Source organism: Schistocerca cancellata, chromosome 10 (assembly GCF_023864275.1).
Source record: "Schistocerca cancellata isolate TAMUIC-IGC-003103 chromosome 10, iqSchCanc2.1, whole genome shotgun sequence".
Classification (NCBI taxonomy): Eukaryota; Metazoa; Arthropoda; class Insecta; order Orthoptera; family Acrididae; genus Schistocerca; species Schistocerca cancellata.
The window spans coordinates 31719183-31738073 of NC_064635.1; the positions used below are offsets into that span (position 1 = coordinate 31719183).

The following is an 18891-nucleotide window of genomic DNA, read 5'->3' on the forward strand; positions in this document are numbered from 1 at the left end:
ATCTTGCTACAGCTTTACATGGCATGCTTTCCTTTCTGCGAAAAAATCTATTACCTCATCAAAGTTCGTCAAATGTTTTGCTACATGAAAAGTCGAAATGTCGTCGTCTAATACTGAACAAGCTGTTAATGCAAATAGGACCCAAGATGGGTGTGGTTTTCCGATCGGACTACATCTATTTTGTCACTCTCTGCTAGATAAAACAAAATCGGCCTTTCTAATACTGCAACAATGTAATACACTTCAAATAAACGAGACTGTTTTGGCACAAACGGTCTTTTTTGTAATGACAGAATATAATTCACAGAGTACCAATATCAAATGCCTACTAGGCCTACTACAAGCAACAAGCCTTACGTTAGGAAATAGTTTCACACTTCATTCATACGCTTCAGTTTCTCAAGTATGAGATCAAAAAGTAGTAGTACGAAATTTTTATACAAACTTTCAATCGTCATATTGTTCCACAATTTATGTGATGTCCCCGTTTCTTCTCCTTCCTCTTTCTAACAAACAGTCTTGTTATCACTAATTCTGTAACTATTCCTCCAATTTCAAAGCTTATTCGCACGTTAACTCCACTAACTCTACCAGAATCACCGGTTTAGTTATCCCGCGATTATTCCCCTGACAGGGACATCATGTACACTATGCATACATTCACAAATCAACTTACGATTCATTCAGAAATCAACTTAGAATGTGTTCAAAAATATTCAAAAACCGACAGGGATGCTTTCAAAGTCATATGAATAATCGATAGACTAATGTGCACTGGATGCTAGTCGCTTTGTGAAACAAGGTTTTTTCCCCCTCAATAGTATGAATTTGCCCCCCAGCACCCCACCCCTCTCCTAGAACTGAGCATGCAAGGATCTGGCAGCTTGGGCGCTCCAGTAAAATTTTCCCTGGTAGCATCTTGCTGCTTGCTGCGACTGCTTACACAGCCAACAGCCTCATTTCTGTAGCCAGAAGTGGGAGAAGGTACTATTCAACCGCGCATGCGCATGATCCCGCTCGTAACTGCTAAAACGAATCTAATGTAAACAGTTGTGACGTCATACTCATCGGAGGCAATTTGTTGTTACAGAACATTGGCTAGTCTTCCTAAAGCCTTTGACACTTTTTGCTGCTGGCAGACGCTTGTAAGAGCAATGTGTTTTGTTGCTGTATACTGCGCATTTCCTTTGCAATTTAAGTTTTTATTTTTGTTTTTTCTCTCGTTCATGTTTTATTGTTGCAGTATTATTCTGAAATAGCGGTATACAGTAATATCCTTTGTTAGAGTATCGGTTCTTGCCAGTCAAAATTACAAAAATTTAACTGAAAACAAACACAATGAAACCTTCCTGGAATACTAAAAAATTCCCGGGTTTTTCCCGGTTTTCTCCCGGATGAAAAAATTCCCGGGTTTTTCCCGGATTTCCCGGGTCGTATACACCCTGTTATTGCTATCAAATCATTTTCTGTACCCTGGGTTTCAAGAAGGATTTTTGTGTGTTGTGCATGTATTCAGATGAAGGACCTTTTTATGAGACTACATCTAATGAGCAAGAGAACATGAGGGTGATGCAGAGTGAGGAGTGTGGTTTAATTTTATCTCACAGCTCTCTAACACCTTCAGCAATTTGTTGTTGTACCTGAATGATAAAGATAGGGCTCCTACAGCAAATGATTTTGAGTTGGAATGTCATCAATTTCAATACATATAATTTTTAATGTTTTCCAGAATAAGCGTACTTAGTACTAAACACAAACTGATTTTGGCACTAGAAATTATCTTACTTTCAGTTTCCCATCATTCACGTTGCAGAAACATATGGCACAATACATAGTTTGATGGAACAATAAAGTTACAATGAAACAGTTCCAACAGTTAATATGTAGACACTCATCATTTGTCAGAATGAAAACCAATGGAAGTATTTACATTAATTTACGAACTGCTTGGAATGATTCCAGATTTTTGTGATATGTGTTTCTGAATGTTTAATCTTATGTGTGAAGATTAAATGAATCCATTTTTTCTGCATTGCTGTTTTATTCAAGAAAAAATTATTGATTGCCAAATTTTGAATTGTTTCTCATTTTCATATACACACACACAAAAGAACAAAAATAGGGAAGGTGGGTTTTAAAACAATATCAAATACTGAAACTTCCTGGCAGATTAAAACTGTGTGCCCGACCGAGACTCGAACTCGGGACCTATGCCTTTCGCGGGCAAGTGCTCTACCAACTGAGCTACCGAAGCACGACTCACGCCCGGTACTCACAGCTTTACTTCTGCCAGTACCTCGTCTCCTACCTTCCAAACTTTACAGAAGCTCTCCTGCGAACCTTGCAGAACTAGCACTCCTGAAAGAAAGGATATTGCGGAGACATGGCTTAGCCACAGCCTGGGGGATGTTTCCAGAATGAGATTTTCACTCTGCAGCGGAGTGTGCGCTGATATGAAACTTCCTGGCAGATTAAAACTGTGTGCCCGACCGAGACTCGAACTCGGGACCTTTGCCTTTCGCGGGCAAGTGCTCTACCAACTGAGCTACCGAAGCACGACTCACGCCCGGTACTCACAGCTTTACTTCTGCCAGTACCTCGTCTCCTACCTTCCAAACTTTACAGAAGCTCTCCTGCGAACCTTGCAGAACTAGCACTCCTGAAAGAAAGGATATTGCGGAGACATGGCTTAGCCACAGCTTGGGGGATGTTTCCAGAATGAGATTTTCACTCTGCAGCGGAGTGTGCGCTGATATGAAACTTCCTGGCAGATTAAAACTGTGTGCCCGACCGAGACTCGAACTCGGGACCTTTGCCTTTCGCGGGCAAGTGCTCTACCAACTGAGCTACCGAAGCACGACTCACGCCCGGTACTCACAGCTTTACTTCTGCCAGTACCTCGTCTCCTACCTTCCAAACTTTACAGAAGCTCTCCTGCGAACCTTGCAGAACTAGCACTCCTGAAAGAAAGGATATTGCGGAGACATGGCTTAGCCACAGCCTGGGGGATGTTTCCAGAATGAGATTTTCACTCTGCAGCGGAGTGTGCGCTGATATGAAACTTCCTGGCAGATTAAAACTGTGTGCCCGACCGAGACTCGAACTCGGGACCTTTGCCTTTCGCGGGCAAGTGCTCTACCAACTGAGCTACCGAAGCACAACTCACGCCCGGTACTCACAGCTTTACTTCTGCCAGTACCTCGTCTCCTACCTTCCAAACTTTACAGAAGCTCTCCTGCGAACCTTGCAGAACTAGCACTCCTGAAAGAAAGGATATTGCGGAGACTTGGCTTAGCCACAGCCTGGGGGATGTTTCCAGAATGAGATTTTCACTCTGCAGCGGAGTGCGCGCTGATATGAAACTCCTGGCAGATTAAAACTGTGTGCCCGACCGAGACTCGAACTCGGGACCTTTGCCTTTCGCGAGCAAGTGCTGTACCAACTGAGCTACCGAAGCACGACTCACGCCCGGTACTCACAGCTTTATTTCTGCCAGTACCTCGTCTCCTACCTTCCAAACTTTACAGAAGCTCTCCTGCGAACCTTGCAGAACTAGCACTCCTGAAAGAAAGGATATTGCGGAGACTTGGCTTAGCCACAGCCTGGGGGATGTTTCCAGAATGAGATTTTCACTCTGCAGCGGAGTGTGCGCTGATATGAAACTCCTGGCAGATTAAAACTGTGTGCCCGACCGAGACTCGAACTCGGGACCTTTGCCTTTCGCGAGCAAGTGCTCTACCAACTGAGCTACCGAAGCACGACTCACGTCCGGTACTCACAGCTTTACTTCTGCCAGTACCTCGTCTCCTACCTTCCAAACTTTACAGAAGCTCTCCTGCGAACCTTGCAGAACTAGCACTCCTGAAAGAAAGGATATTGCGGAGACATGGCTTAGCCACAGCCTGGGGGATGTTTCCAGAATGAGATTTTCACTCTGCAGCGGAGTGTGCGCTGATATGAAACTTCCTGGCAGATTAAAACTGTGTGCCCGACCGAGACTCGAACTCGGGACCTTTGCCTTTCGCGGGCAAGTGCTCTACCGACTGAGCTACCGAAGCACGACTCACGCCCGGTACTCACAGCTTTACTTCTGCCAGTACCTCGTCTCCTACTGAGTTCGAGTCTCGGTCGGGCACACAGTTTTAATCATCCACGAAGTTTCATATCAGCGCACACTCCGCTGCAGAGTGAAAATCTCATTCTGGAATATCAAATACTGCCTTATGATACAAAATTTGCATGTTGTAAAAATTAATTAGTCAATCATTGTTTTTATACTCTGTGATTACCACAGGACAATGCAATTTTTGAAGACTACACAGGACTCAGCTTCCATATTTCATTTCTTTTGTTTTTTTATGAATATAATAGAGGGAAACATTCCACGTGGGAAAAATATATTTAAAAAGAAAGATGATGAGACTTACCCAACAAAAGCGCTGGCAGGTCAATAGACACACAAATAAACACAAACATACACACAAAACTCTAGCTTTCGCAACCAACGGTTGCCTCGTCAGGAAAGAGGGAAGGAGAAGGAAAGACAAAAGGATTGGGTTTTAAGGGAGAGGGTAAGGAGTCATTCCAATCCCGGGAGCGGAAAGACTTACCTTAGGGGGAAAAAAGGACAGGTTTACACTCGCACACACACACATATCCATCCACACATACACAGACACAAGCAGACATTTGTAAAGGCAAAGAGTTTGGGCAGAGATGTCAGTCGGGACGGAAATACAGAGGCAAAGATGATGTTGAAAGACAGGTGAGGTATGAGCGGCGGCAGATTGAAATTAGCGGAGATTGAGGCCTGGCGGATAGCGAGAAGAGAGGATATGCTGAAGGGCAAGTTCCCATCTCCGGAGTTCTGACAGGTTGGTGTTAGTGGGAAGTATCCAGATAACCCGGACGGTGTAACACTGTGCCAAGATGTGCTGGCCGTGCACCAAGGCATGTTTAGCCACAGGGTGATCCTCATTACCAACAAACACTGTCTGCCTGTGTCCATTCATGCGAATGGACAGTTTGTTGCTGGTCATTCCCACATAGAACGCTTCACAGTGTAGGCAGGTCAGTTGGTAAATCACGTGGGTGCTTTCACACGTGGCTCTGCCTTTGATCGTGTACACCTTCCGGGTTACAGGACTGGAATAGGTGGTGGTGGGAGGGTGCATGGGACAGGTTTTACACCGGGGGCGGTTACAGGGGTAGGAGCCAGAGGGTAGGGAAGGTGGTTTGGGGATTTCATAGGGATGAACTAAGAGGTTACGAAGGTTAGGTGGACGGCGGAAAGACACTCTTGGTGGAGTGGGGAGGATTTCATGAAGGATGGATTTCATTTCAGGGCAGGATTTGAGGAAGTCGTATCCCTGCTGGAGAGCCACATTCAGAATCTGATCCAGTCCCGGAAAGTATCCTGTCACAAGTGGGGCACTTTTGGGGTTCTTCTGTGGAAGGTTCCGGGTTTGAGGAGATGAGGAAGTGGCTCTGGTTATTTGCTTCTGTACCAGGTCGGGAGGATAGTTACGGGATGCAAAAGCTGTTTTCAGGTTGTTGGTGTAATGGTTCAAGGATTCCGGACTGGAGCAGATTCGTTTGCCACGAAGACCTAGGCTGTAGGGAAGGGACCGTTTGATGTGGAATGGGTGGCAGCTGTCATAATGGAGGTACTGTTGCTTGTTGGTGGGTTTGATGTGGACGGACGTGTGAAGCTGGCCATTGGACAGGTGGAGGTCAACGTCAAGGAAAGTGGCATGGGATTTAGAGTAGGACCAGGTGAATCTGATGGAACCAAAGGAGTTGAGGTTGGAGAGGAAATTCTGGAGTTCTTCTTCACTGTGAGTCCAGATCATGAAAATGTCATCAATAAATCTGTACCAAACTTTGGGTTGGCAGGCCTGGGTAACCAAGAAGGCTTCCTCTAAGCGACCCATGAATAGGTTGGCGTACGAGGGGGCCATCCTGGTACCCATGGCTGTTCCCTTTAATTGTTGGTATGTCTGGCCTTCAAAAGTGAAGAAGTTGTGGGTCAGGATGAAGCTGGCTAAGGTAATGAGGAAAGAGGTTTTAGGTAGGGCGGCAGGTGATCGGCGTGAAAGGAAGTGCTCCATCGCAGCGAGGCCCTGGACATGCGGAATATTTGTGTATAAGGAAGTGGCATCAATGGTTACAAGGATGGTTTCCGGGGGTAACAGACTGGGTAGGGATTCCAGGCGTTCGAGAAAGTGGTTGGTGTCTTTGATGAAGGATGGGAGACTGCATGTAATGGGTTGAAGGTGTTGATCTACGTAGGCAGAGATGCGTTCTGTGGGGGCTTGGTAACCAGCTACAATGGGACGGCCGGGATGATTGGGTTTGTGAATTTTGGGAAGAAGGTAGAAGGTGGGGGTGCGGGGTGTTGGTGGGGTCAGGAGGTTGATGGAGTCAGGTGAAAGGTTTTGTAGGGGGCCTAAGGTTCTGAGGATTCCTTGAAGCTCCGCCTGGACATCAGGGATGGGATTACCATGGCAAACTTTGTAAGTAGTGTTGTCTGAAAGCTGACGCAGTCCCTCAGCCACATACTCCCGACGATCAAGTACCACAGTCGTGGAACCCTTGTCCGCCGGAAGAATGACGATGGATTGGTCAGCCTTCAGATCACGGATAGCCTGGGCTTCAGCAGTGGTGATGTTGGGAGTAGGATTAAGGTTTTTTAAGAAGGATTGAGAGGCAAGGCTGGAAGTCAGAAATTCCTGGAAGGTTAGGAGAGGGTGATTTTGAGGAAGAGGAGGTGGGTCCCGCTGTGACGGAGGACGGAACTGTTCCAGGCATGGTTCAATTTGGATAGTATCTTGGGGAGTTGGATCATTGGGAGTAGGATTAGGATCATTTTTCTTCGTGGCAAAGTGATATTTCCAGCAGAGAGTACGGCTGTAGGACAGTAAATCTTTGACAAGGGCTGTTTGGTTAAATCTGGGAGTGGGGCTGAAGGTGAGGCCTTTGGATAGGACAGAGGTTTCGGATTGGGAGAGAGGTTTGGAGGAGAGGTTAACTACTGAATTGGGGTGTTGTGGTTCCAGATTGTGTTGATTGGAGTTTTGAGGTTTTGGAGGGAGTGGAGCTGGAAGTGGGAGATTGAGTAGATGGGAGAGACTGGGTTTGTGTGCAATGAGAGGAGGTTGAGGTTTGCTGGAAAGGTTGTGAAGGGTGAGTGAGTTGCCTTTCCGGAGGTGGGAAACCAGGAGATTGGATAGTTTTTTAAGGTGGAGGGTGGCATGTTGTTCTAATTTGCGGTTGGCCTGTAGGAGGATGCTCTGAACAACTGGTGTGGATGTGGGAGAGGAAAGATTGAGGACTTTTATTAGGGACAGGAGTTGATGGGTGTGTTGATTGGCTGAGTGGATGTGTAGGTGAAGGATTAGGTGGGTGAGGGCAATGGATTGTTCGGTTTGGAACTGGTATAGGGACTGATGGAAGGAAGGGTTGCAGCCAGAGATGGGAACTTTAAGTGTGAGGCCTTTGGGGGTGATGCCAAATGTCAGACAAGCCTGAGAAAATAAAATATGAGAGTGTAATCTGGCTAGGGCGAAGGCATGTTTGCGGAGGGAATGTAAATAAAACTTAATGGGGTCGTTGTGGAGGTGTTGTGAGGGTGACATGGTACTGGAAGGTGGAAAGTGGAACACGAGGCTGAAATGAAAATGAAAATAAATATAAAAATATATGGGGAGAGATAAAGGTAAAACTAGAAAGCAAATGGAGATCTGGTGTGAAAAAAGGCGAAAAAGGGTTGGTTAGAGCTGGGCTATGTTGATCCTGTGGTGAACTTGTGTAGGTAGATAATGATGTGCACAAAGGTTAGGTGGTTGTGTTGCCGCCAAAACACGTTAAAGGGTGGAGAAATACGGGAAAATTTCGAAAAAACTACGTGAGGATGTATTAAAAGGGTGGTTTGGTGGTGGCAGATTATGGAAATGAAGCTAACAATTGTCTGATGAAGAAATAATGACGTTAAAACCTGTGGGAAGCGGCTAAAAATGATTGATGATGTGAGAAAAACGGAAATGGAAATAAAGCAAAAGATATTAAAACTAGCCGAAAAGGTTGTTTAATAGCTGAAAGGAACTGTTTGTGAACTGGAAACGGTGGATTTTATAGCAGCGGTAGTGTTGAAAGCGGAAAAAAAAAAAATTTTTTGGTTATGGTTTGGAAGTGGGTTACGTATTGTTACGTACTATTGAGTATATATCGGCGGGATAAAATTGTATACTGGATTACGGTAAAAAAGGAGAAGGTGAATAGAAAGTAAAACTGCTGGCAAAAACAGAAGGAGGAAATAAGATGACAGAAAAGACTACGAAATGTAACAGTGACAATAACAATAATGTTAACAAACGTGATTGTTGGATTCAAATTAATGATATGAATATAATAGAGGGAAACATTCCACGTGGGAAAAATATATTTAAAAAGAAAGATGATGAGACTTACCCAACAAAAGCGCTGGCAGGTCGATAGACACACAAATAAACACAAACATACACACAAAACTCTAGCTTTCGCAACCAACGGTTGCCTCGTCAGGAAAGAGGGAAGGAGAAGGAAAGACAAAAGGATTGGGTTTTAAGGGAGAGGGTAAGGAGTCATTCCAATCCCGGGAGCGGAAAGACTTACCTTAGGGGGAAAAAAGGACAGGTTTACACTCGCACACACACACATATCCATCCACACATACACAGACACAAGCAGACATTTGTAAAGGCAAAGAGTTTGGGCAGAGATGTCAGTCGGGACGGAAATACAGAGGCAAAGATGATGTTGAAAGACAGGTGAGGTATGAGCGGCGGCAGATTGAAATTAGCGGAGATTGAGGCCTGGCGGATAGCGAGAAGAGAGGATATGCTGAAGGGCAAGTTCCCATCTCCGGAGTTCTGACAGGTTGGTGTTAGTGGGAAGTATCCAGATAACCCGGACGGTGTAACACTGTGCCAAGATGTGCTGGCCGTGCACCAAGGCATGTTTAGCCACAGGGTGATCCTCATTACCAACAAACACTGTCTGCCTGTGTCCATTCATGCGAATGGACAGTTTGTTGCTGGTCATTCCCACATAGAACGCTTCACAGTGTAGGCAGGTCAGTTGGTAAATCACGTGGGTGCTTTCACACGTGGCTCTGCCTTTGATCGTGTACACCTTCCGGGTTACAGGACTGGAATAGGTGGTGGTGGGAGGGTGCATGGGACAGGTTTTACACCGGGGGCGGTTACAGGGGTAGGAGCCAGAGGGTAGGGAAGGTGGTTTGGGGATTTCATAGGGATGAACTAAGAGGTTACGAAGGTTGGGTGGACGGCGGAAAGACACTCTTGGTGGAGTGGGGAGGATTTCATGAAGGATGGATCTCATTTCAGGGCAGGATTTGAGGAAGTCGTATCCCTGCTGGAGAGCCACATTCAGAATCTGATCCAGTCCCGGAAAGTATCCTGTCACAAGTGGGGCACTTTTGGGGTTCTTCTGTGGAATGTTCCGGGTTTGAGGAGATGAGGAAGTGGCTCTGGTTATTTGCTTCTGTACCAGGTCGGGAGGGTAGTTACGGGATGCAAAAGCTGTTTTCAGGTTGTTGGTGTAATGGTTCAAGGATTCCGGACTGGAGCAGATTCGTTTGCCACGAAGACCTAGGCTGTAGGGAAGGGACCGTTTGATGTGGAATGGGTGGCAGCTGTCATAATGGAGGTACTGTTGCTTGTTGGTGGGTTTGATGTGGACGGACGTGTGAAGCTGGCCATTGGACAGGTGGAGGTCAACGTCAAGGAAAGTGGCATGGGATTTAGAGTAGGACCAGGTGAATCTGATGGAACCAAAGGAGTTGAGGTTGGAGAGGAAATTCTGGAGTTCTTCTTCACTGTGAGTCCAGATCATGAAAATGTCATCAATAAATCTGTACCAAACTTTGGGTTGGCAGGCCTGGGTAACCAAGAAGGCTTCCTCTAAGCGACCCATGAATAGGTTGGCGTACGAGGGGGCCATCCTGGTACCCATGGCTGTTCCCTTTAATTGTTGGTATGTCTGGCCTTCAAAAGTGAAGAAGTTGTGGGTCAGGATGAAGCTGGCTAAGGTAATGAGGAAAGAGGTTTTAGGTAGGGCGGCAGGTGATCGGCGTGAAAGGAAGTGCTCCATCGCAGCGAGGCCCTGGACATGCGGAATATTTGTGTATAAGGAAGTGGCATCAATGGTTACAAGGATGGTTTCCGGGGGTAACAGACTGGGTAGGGATTCCAGGCGTTCGAGAAAGTGGTTGGTGTCTTTGATGAAGGATGGGAGACTGCATGTAATGGGTTGAAGGTGTTGATCTACGTAGGCAGAGATGCGTTCTGTGGGGGCTTGGTAACCAGCTACAATGGGACGGCCGGGATGATTGGGTTTGTGAATTTTGGGAAGAAGGTAGAAGGTGGGGGTGCGGGGTGTTGGTGGGGTCAGGAGGTTGATGGAGTCAGGTGAAAGGTTTTGTAGGGGGCCTAAGGTTCTGAGGATTCCTTGAAGCTCCGCCTGGACATCAGGGATGGGATTACCATGGCAAACTTTGTAAGTAGTGTTGTCTGAAAGCTGACGCAGTCCCTCAGCCACATACTCCCGACGATCAAGTACCACAGTCGTGGAACCCTTGTCCGCCGGAAGAATGACGATGGATTGGTCAGCCTTCAGATCACGGATAGCCTGGGCTTCAGCAGTGGTGATGTTGGGAGTAGGATTAAGGTTTTTTAAGAAGGATTGAGAGGCAAGGCTGGAAGTCAGAAATTCCTGGAAGGTTAGGAGAGGGTGATTTTGAGGAAGAGGAGGTGGGTCCCGCTGTGACGGAGGACGGAACTGTTCCAGGCATGGTTCAATTTGGATAGTATCTTGGGGAGTTGGATCATTGGGAGTAGGATTAGGATCATTTTTCTTCGTGGCAAAGTGATATTTCCAGCAGAGAGTACGGCTGTAGGACAGTAAATCTTTGACAAGGGCTGTTTGGTTAAATCTGGGAGTGGGGCTGAAGGTGAGGCCTTTGGATAGGACAGAGGTTTCGGATTGGGAGAGAGGTTTGGAGGAGAGGTTAACTACTGAATTGGGGTGTTGTGGTTCCAGATTGTGTTGATTGGAGTTTTGAGGTTTTGGAGGGAGTGGAGCTGGAAGTGGGAGATTGAGTAGATGGGAGAGACTGGGTTTGTGTGCAATGAGAGGAGGTTGAGGTTTGCTGGAAAGGTTGTGAAGGGTGAGTGAGTTGCCTTTCCGGAGGTGGGAAACCAGGAGATTGGATAGTTTTTTAAGGTGGAGGGTGGCATGTTGTTCTAATTTGCGGTTGGCCTGTAGGCGGATGCTCTGAACAACTGGTGTGGATGTGGGAGAGGAAAGATTGAGGACTTTTATTAGGGACAGGAGTTGATGGGTGTGTTGATTGGCTGAGTGGATGTGTAGGTGAAGGATTAGGTGGGTGAGGGCAATGGATTGTTCGGTTTGGAACTGGTATAGGGACTGATGGAAGGAAGGGTTGCAGCCAGAGATGGGAACTTTAAGTGTGAGGCCTTTGGGGGTGATGCCAAATGTCAGACAAGCCTGAGAAAATAAAATATGAGAGTGTAATCTGGCTAGGGCGAAGGCATGTTTGCGGAGGGAATGTAAATAAAACTTAATGGGGTCGTTGTGGAGGTGTTGTGAGGGTGACATGGTACTGGAAGGTGGAAAGTGGAACACGAGACTGAAATGAAAATGAAAATAAATATAAAAATATATGGGGAGAGATAAAGGTAAAACTAGAAAGCAAATGGAGATCTGGTGTGAAAAAAGGCGAAAAAGGGTTGGTTAGAGCTGGGCTATGTTGATCCTGTGGTGAACTTGTGTAGGTAGATAATGATGTGCACAAAGGTTAGGTGGTTGTGTTGCCGCCAAAACACGTTAAAGGGTGGAGAAATACGGGAAAATTTCGAAAAAACTACGTGAGGATGTATTAAAAGGGTGGTTTGGTGGTGGCAGATTATGGAAATGAAGCTAACAATTGTCTGATGAAGAAATAATGACGTTAAAACCTGTGGGAAGCGGCTAAAAATGATCGATGATGTGAGAAAAACGGAAATGGAAATAAAGCAAAAGATATTAAAACTAGCCGAAAAGGTTGTTTAATAGCTGAAAGGAACTGTTTGTGAACTGGAAACGGTGGATTTTATAGCAGCGGTAGTGTTGAAAGCGGAAAAAAAAAATTTTTTTGGTTATGGTTTGGAAGTGGGTTACGTATTGTTACGTACTATTGAGTATATATCGGCGGGATAAAATTGTATACTGGATTACGGTAAAAAAGGAGAAGGTGAATAGAAAGTAAAACTGCTGGCAAAAACAGAAGGAGGAAATAAGATGACAGAAAAGACTACGAAATGTAACAGTGACAATAACAATAATGTTAACAAACGTGATTGTTGGATTCAAATTAATGATATGAATATAATAGAGGGAAACATTCCACGTGGGAAAAATATATTTAAAAAGAAAGATGATGAGACTTACCCAACAAAAGCGCTGGCAGGTCGATAGACACACAAATAAACACAAACATACACACAAAACTCTAGCTTTCGCAACCAACGGTTGCCTCGTCAGGAAAGAGGGAAGGAGAAGGAAAGACAAAAGGATTGGGTTTTAAGGGAGAGGGTAAGGAGTCATTCCAATCCCGGGAGCGGAAAGACTTACCTTAGGGGGAAAAAAGGACAGGTTTACACTCGCACACACACACATATCCATCCACACATACACAGACACAAGCAGACATTTGTAAAGGCAAAGAGTTTGGGCAGAGATGTCAGTCGGGACGGAAATACAGAGGCAAAGATGATGTTGAAAGACAGGTGAGGTATGAGCGGCGGCAGATTGAAATTAGCGGAGATTGAGGCCTGGCGGATAGCGAGAAGAGAGGATATGCTGAAGGGCAAGTTCCCATCTCCGGAGTTCTGACAGGTTGGTGTTAGTGGGAAGTATCCAGATAACCCGGACGGTGTAACACTGTGCCAAGATGTGCTGGCCGTGCACCAAGGCATGTTTAGCCACAGGGTGATCCTCATTACCAACAAACACTGTCTGCCTGTGTCCATTCATGCGAATGGACAGTTTGTTGCTGGTCATTCCCACATAGAACGCTTCACAGTGTAGGCAGGTCAGTTGCCTTTACAAATGTCTGCTTGTGTCTGTGTATGTGTGGATGGATATGTGTGTGTGTGCGAGTGTAAACCTGTCCTTTTTTCCCCCTAAGGTAAGTCTTTCCGCTCCCGGGATTGGAATGACTCCTTACCCTCTCCCTTAAAACCCAATCCTTTTGTCTTTCCTTCTCCTTCCCTCTTTCCTGACGAGGCAACCGTTGGTTGCGAAAGCTAGAGTTTTGTGTGTATGTTTGTGTTTATTTGTGTGTCTATCGACCTGCCAGCGCTTTTGTTGGGTAAGTCTCATCATCTTTCTTTTTAAATATATTTTTCCCACGTGGAATGTTTCCCTCTATTATATTCATATCATTAATTTGAATCCAACAATCACGTTTGTTAACATTATTGTTATTGTCACTGTTACATTTCGTAGTCTTTTCTGTCATCTTATTTCCTCCTTCTGTTTTTGCCAGCAGTTTTACTTTCTATTCACCTTCTCCTTTTTTACCGTAATCCAGTATACAATTTTATCCCGCCGATATATACTCAATAGTACGTAACAATACGTAACCCACTTCCAAACCATAACCAAAAAAATTTTTTTTTTCCGCTTTCAACACTACCGCTGCTATAAAATCCACCGTTTCCAGTTCACAAACAGTTCCTTTCAGCTATTAAACAACCTTTTCGGCTAGTTTTAATATCTTTTGCTTTATTTCCATTTCCGTTTTTCTCACATCATCGATCATTTTTAGCCGCTTCCCACAGGTTTTAACGTCATTATTTCTTCATCAGACAATTGTTAGCTTCATTTCCATAATCTGCCACCACCAAACCACCCTTTTAATACATCCTCACGTAGTTTTTTCGAAATTTTCCCGTATTTCTCCACCCTTTAACGTGTTTTGGCGGCAACACAACCACCTAACCTTTGTGCACATCATTATCTACCTACACAAGTTCACCACAGGATCAACATAGCCCAGCTCTAACCAACCCTTTTTCGCCTTTTTTCACACCAGATCTCCATTTGCTTTCTAGTTTTACCTTTATCTCTCCCCATATATTTTTATATTTATTTTCATTTTCATTTCAGCCTCGTGTTCCACTTTCCACCTTCCAGTACCATGTCACCCTCACAACACCTCCACAACGACCCCATTAAGTTTTATTTACATTCCCTCCGCAAACATGCCTTCGCCCTAGCCAGATTACACTCTCATATTTTATTTTCTCAGGCTTGTCTGACATTTGGCATCACCCCCAAAGGCCTCACACTTAAAGTTCCCATCTCTGGCTGCAACCCTTCCTTCCATCAGTCCCTATACCAGTTCCAAACCGAACAATCCATTGCCCTCACCCACCTAATCCTTCACCTACACATCCACTCAGCCAATCAACACACCCATCAACTCCTGTCCCTAATAAAAGTCCTCAATCTTTCCTCTCCCACATCCACACCAGTTGTTCAGAGCATCCTCCTACAGGCCAACCGCAAATTAGAACAACATGCCACCCTCCACCTTAAAAAACTATCCAATCTCCTGGTTTCCCACCTCCGGAAAGGCAACTCACTCACCCTTCACAACCTTTCCAGCAAACCTCAACCTCCTCTCATTGCACACAAACCCAGTCTCTCCCATCTACTCAATCTCCCACTTCCAGCTCCACTCCCTCCAAAACCTCAAAACTCCAATCAACACAATCTGGAACCACAACACCCCAATTCAGTAGTTAACCTCTCCTCCAAACCTCTCTCCCAATCCGAAACCTCTGTCCTATCCAAAGGCCTCACCTTCAGCCCCACTCCCAGATTTAACCAAACAGCCCTTGTCAAAGATTTACTGTCCTACAGCCGTACTCTCTGCTGGAAATATCACTTTGCCACGAAGAAAAATGATCCTAATCCTACTCCCAATGATCCAACTCCCCAAGATACTATCCAAATTGAACCATGCCTGGAACAGTTCCGTCCTCCGTCACAGCGGGACCCACCTCCTCTTCCTCAAAATCACCCTCTCCTAACCTTCCAGGAATTTCTGACTTCCAGCCTTGCCTCTCAATCCTTCTTAAAAAACCTTAATCCTACTCCCAACATCACCACTGCTGAAGCCCAGGCTATCCGTGATCTGAAGGCTGACCAATCCATCGTCATTCTTCCGGTGGACAAGGGTTCCACGACTGTGGTACTTGATCGTCGGGAGTATGTGGCTGAGGGACTGCGTCAGCTTTCAGACAACACTACTTACAAAGTTTGCCATGGTAATCCCATCCCTGATGTCCAGGCGGAGCTTCAAGGAATCCTCAGAACCTTAGGCCCCCTACAAAACCTCTCACCTGACTCCATCAACCTCCTGACCCCACCAACACCCCGCACCCCCACCTTCTACCTTCTTCCCAAAATTCACAAACCCAATCATCCCGGCCGTCCCATTGTAGCTGGTTACCAAGCCCCCACAGAACGCATCTCTGCCTACGTAGATCAACACCTTCAACCCATTACATGCAGTCTCCCATCCTTCATCAAAGACACCAACCACTTTCTCGAACGCCTGGAATCCCTACCCAGTCTGTTACCCCCGGAAACCATCCTTGTAACCATTGATGCCACTTCCTTATACACAAATATTCCGCATGTCCAGGGCCTCGCTGCGATGGAGCACTTCCTTTCACGCCGATCACCTGCCGCCCTACCTAAAACCTCTTTCCTCATTACCTTAGCCAGCTTCATCCTGACCCACAACTTCTTCACTTTTGAAGGCCAGACATACCAACAATTAAAGGGAACAGCCATGGGTACCAGGATGGCCCCCTCGTACGCCAACCTATTCATGGGTCGCTTAGAGGAAGCCTTCTTGGTTACCCAGGCCTGCCAACCCAAAGTTTGGTACAGATTTATTGATGACATTTTCATGATCTGGACTCACAGTGAAGAAGAACTCCAGAATTTCCTCTCCAACCTCAACTCCTTTGGTTCCATCAGATTCACCTGGTCCTACTCTAAATCCCATGCCACTTTCCTTGACGTTGACCTCCACCTGTCCAATGGCCAGCTTCACACGTCCGTCCACATCAAACCCACCAACAAGCAACAGTACCTCCATTATGACAGCTGCCACCCATTCCACATCAAACGGTCCCTTCCCTACAGCCTAGGTCTTCGTGGCAAACGAATCTGCTCCAGTCCGGAATCCTTGAACCATTACACCAACAACCTGAAAACAGCTTTTGCATCCCGTAACTACCCTCCCGACCTGGTACAGAAGCAAATAACCAGAGCCACTTCCTCATCTCCTCAAACCCGGAACCTTCCACAGAAGAACCCCAAAAGTGCCCCACTTGTGACAGGATACTTTCCGGGACTGGATCAGATTCTGAATGTGGCTCTCCAGCAGGGATACGACTTCCTCAAATCCTGCCCTGAAATGAGATCCATCCTTCATGAAATCCTCCCCACTCCACCAAGAGTGTCTTTCCGCCGTCCACCTAACCTTCGTAACCTCTTAGTTCATCCCTATGAAATCCCCAAACCACCTTCCCTACCCTCTGGCTCCTACCCCTGTAACCGCCCCCGGTGTAAAACCTGTCCCATGCACCCTCCCACCACCACCTATTCCAGTCCTGTAACCCGGAAGGTGTACACGATCAAAGGCAGAGCCACGTGTGAAAGCACCCACGTGATTTACCAACTGACCTGCCTACACTGTGAAGCGTTCTATGTGGGAATGACCAGCAACAAACTGTCCATTCGCATGAATGGACTCAGACAGACAGTGTTTGTTGGTAATGAGGATCACCCTGTGGCTAAACATGCCTTGGTGCACGGCCAGCACATCTTGGCACAGTGTTACACCGTCCGGGTTATCTGGATACTTCCCACTAACACCAACCTGTCAGAACTCCGGAGATGGGAACTTGCCCTTCAGCATATCCTCTCTTCTCGCTATCCGTCAGGCCTCAATCTCCGCTAATTTCAATCTGCCGCCGCTCATACCTCACCTGTCTTTCAACATCATCTTTGCCTCTGTATTTCCGTCCCGACTGACATCTCTGCCCAAACTCTTTGCCTTTACAAATGTCTGCTTGTGTCTGTGTATGTGTGGATGGATATGTGTGTGTGTGCGAGTGTAAACCTGTCCTTTTTTCCCCCTAAGGTAAGTCTTTCCGCTCCCGGGATTGGAATGACTCCTTACCCTCTCCCTTAAAACCCAATCCTTTTGTCTTTCCTTCTCCTTCCCTCTTTCCTGACGAGGCAACCGTTGGTTGCGAAAGCTAGAGTTTTGTGTGTATGTTTGTGTTTATTTGTGTGTCTATCGACCTGCCAGCGCTTTTGTTTTTTTACCTACACATAATTGAAAATGACAAAGTCTAGGCTGTAAAAGGGAGCGAGCTCAGTTACAGAAGTTTGTTATGCCTAGTTCCTCAATGTTACACCGATCAGTGTTCAATCAGCTGTGCTGTTCAGGATTCTGTGTGAAATTACTTATCTTAAATTTTGTTTGAATAAATGTTTGTTGGGGATACGCAACACGCTACCTTCAAGTATGACCAGGTACTACAAGGCTTCATTCCTGCAGAGCTTTAGTTATTCCTCTTAAATGGGCAGTTGTATCCATCACTAAAGCACGGGATACACAATCTGCACAAGTTACCTTTCCACGGTTATAGTGAAGTTCCTTTATAAATATCAAAATAGTGCCAACTGGTATGTCCTGATACCTACATAAGGCATATAATCGTGTGGATCACAGTATTCTCACAGATGAACTAAAATTTTATGAGCTTTATGAGAAAGTACTGACTAACATTGGGAAACAAAGAAATTATTGGCACAATCTGACAAGAAGAAGGGATTAGTCGGTACAACACGTTCTGACACATCAAGGGATCACCAATTTAGTACTGGAAAAGAGAGAGAGGGAGACTAACAGATTTGTACAGTAAGCAGATTCAGAAGGATGAAGGATGTAAGTTGCAGCAGTTACTCGGAGATGATGAGGCTTGCGCAGGATAGAGCAGCTTGGAGTGCTGCAGCAAACCAGTCTTCGGACGGAAGACAACAACAATGTGAAACTAATGGTGTAACCAACTGATGGATAATGTCATATGTAAGCAAAAGAATGCCGAAAGCTGTACTTAGTAATTCAACCAATGTATCCCAGGGACATTGTTTTGACTGGGGAGAAATCACATATCAGGATCCCCTAGGTTCAAACAAGGGCCCACTATTGTTCCTCATATGTGTAGATGATCTTTTGTCTAATACGCAATAAGCAGAATTAGTTCTTTTTGCAGATGACGCTAGAATTGTGATCAATCCAAGCATACATACAGAAACAGAAGAAATGGTAAACAGTGTTCTTAAAAATATCATTGACTGGTTTTCAGTAAATGGTCTCACCGTCAATTTTAAAAAGACACAACGTATTCAATTCAGTACATACAGGGGTAGAATAGCAGTGATAAGTATAACACATGATGGGGAAATAATAGAGTGGAAACTTCAAAAGTCTTAGGTGTCCATAGTGATGAGAATTTAAAATGGAAAAATAACATTTTAGTCCTTTTAGTAGTTCAGTCACATTCGTGCTTAGAATCACTGCAAGTCTTTGGGGCAGACAGATCAGTAGCTCAACACACCTCGCATATTTTCATTCAATGTTGTCATATGAAACTGAAGTTAGTTGTAAATAATCCACTGCAGTTCAAAAGGAACAATGATGTAGATAATTACAGTACCAGAAAGAAAAATGAC

General features: G+C 45.5%; 1 protein-coding gene across 1 annotated transcript in view; it reads right to left on the reverse strand.

Moving 5' to 3' along the window:
• LOC126106457 (zinc finger FYVE domain-containing protein 1-like) overlaps positions 1 to 18891 on the reverse strand; it is a 113793-nt gene that overhangs the window by 76484 nt on the left and 18418 nt on the right. The gene's annotated exons all lie outside the window — the stretch shown is intronic.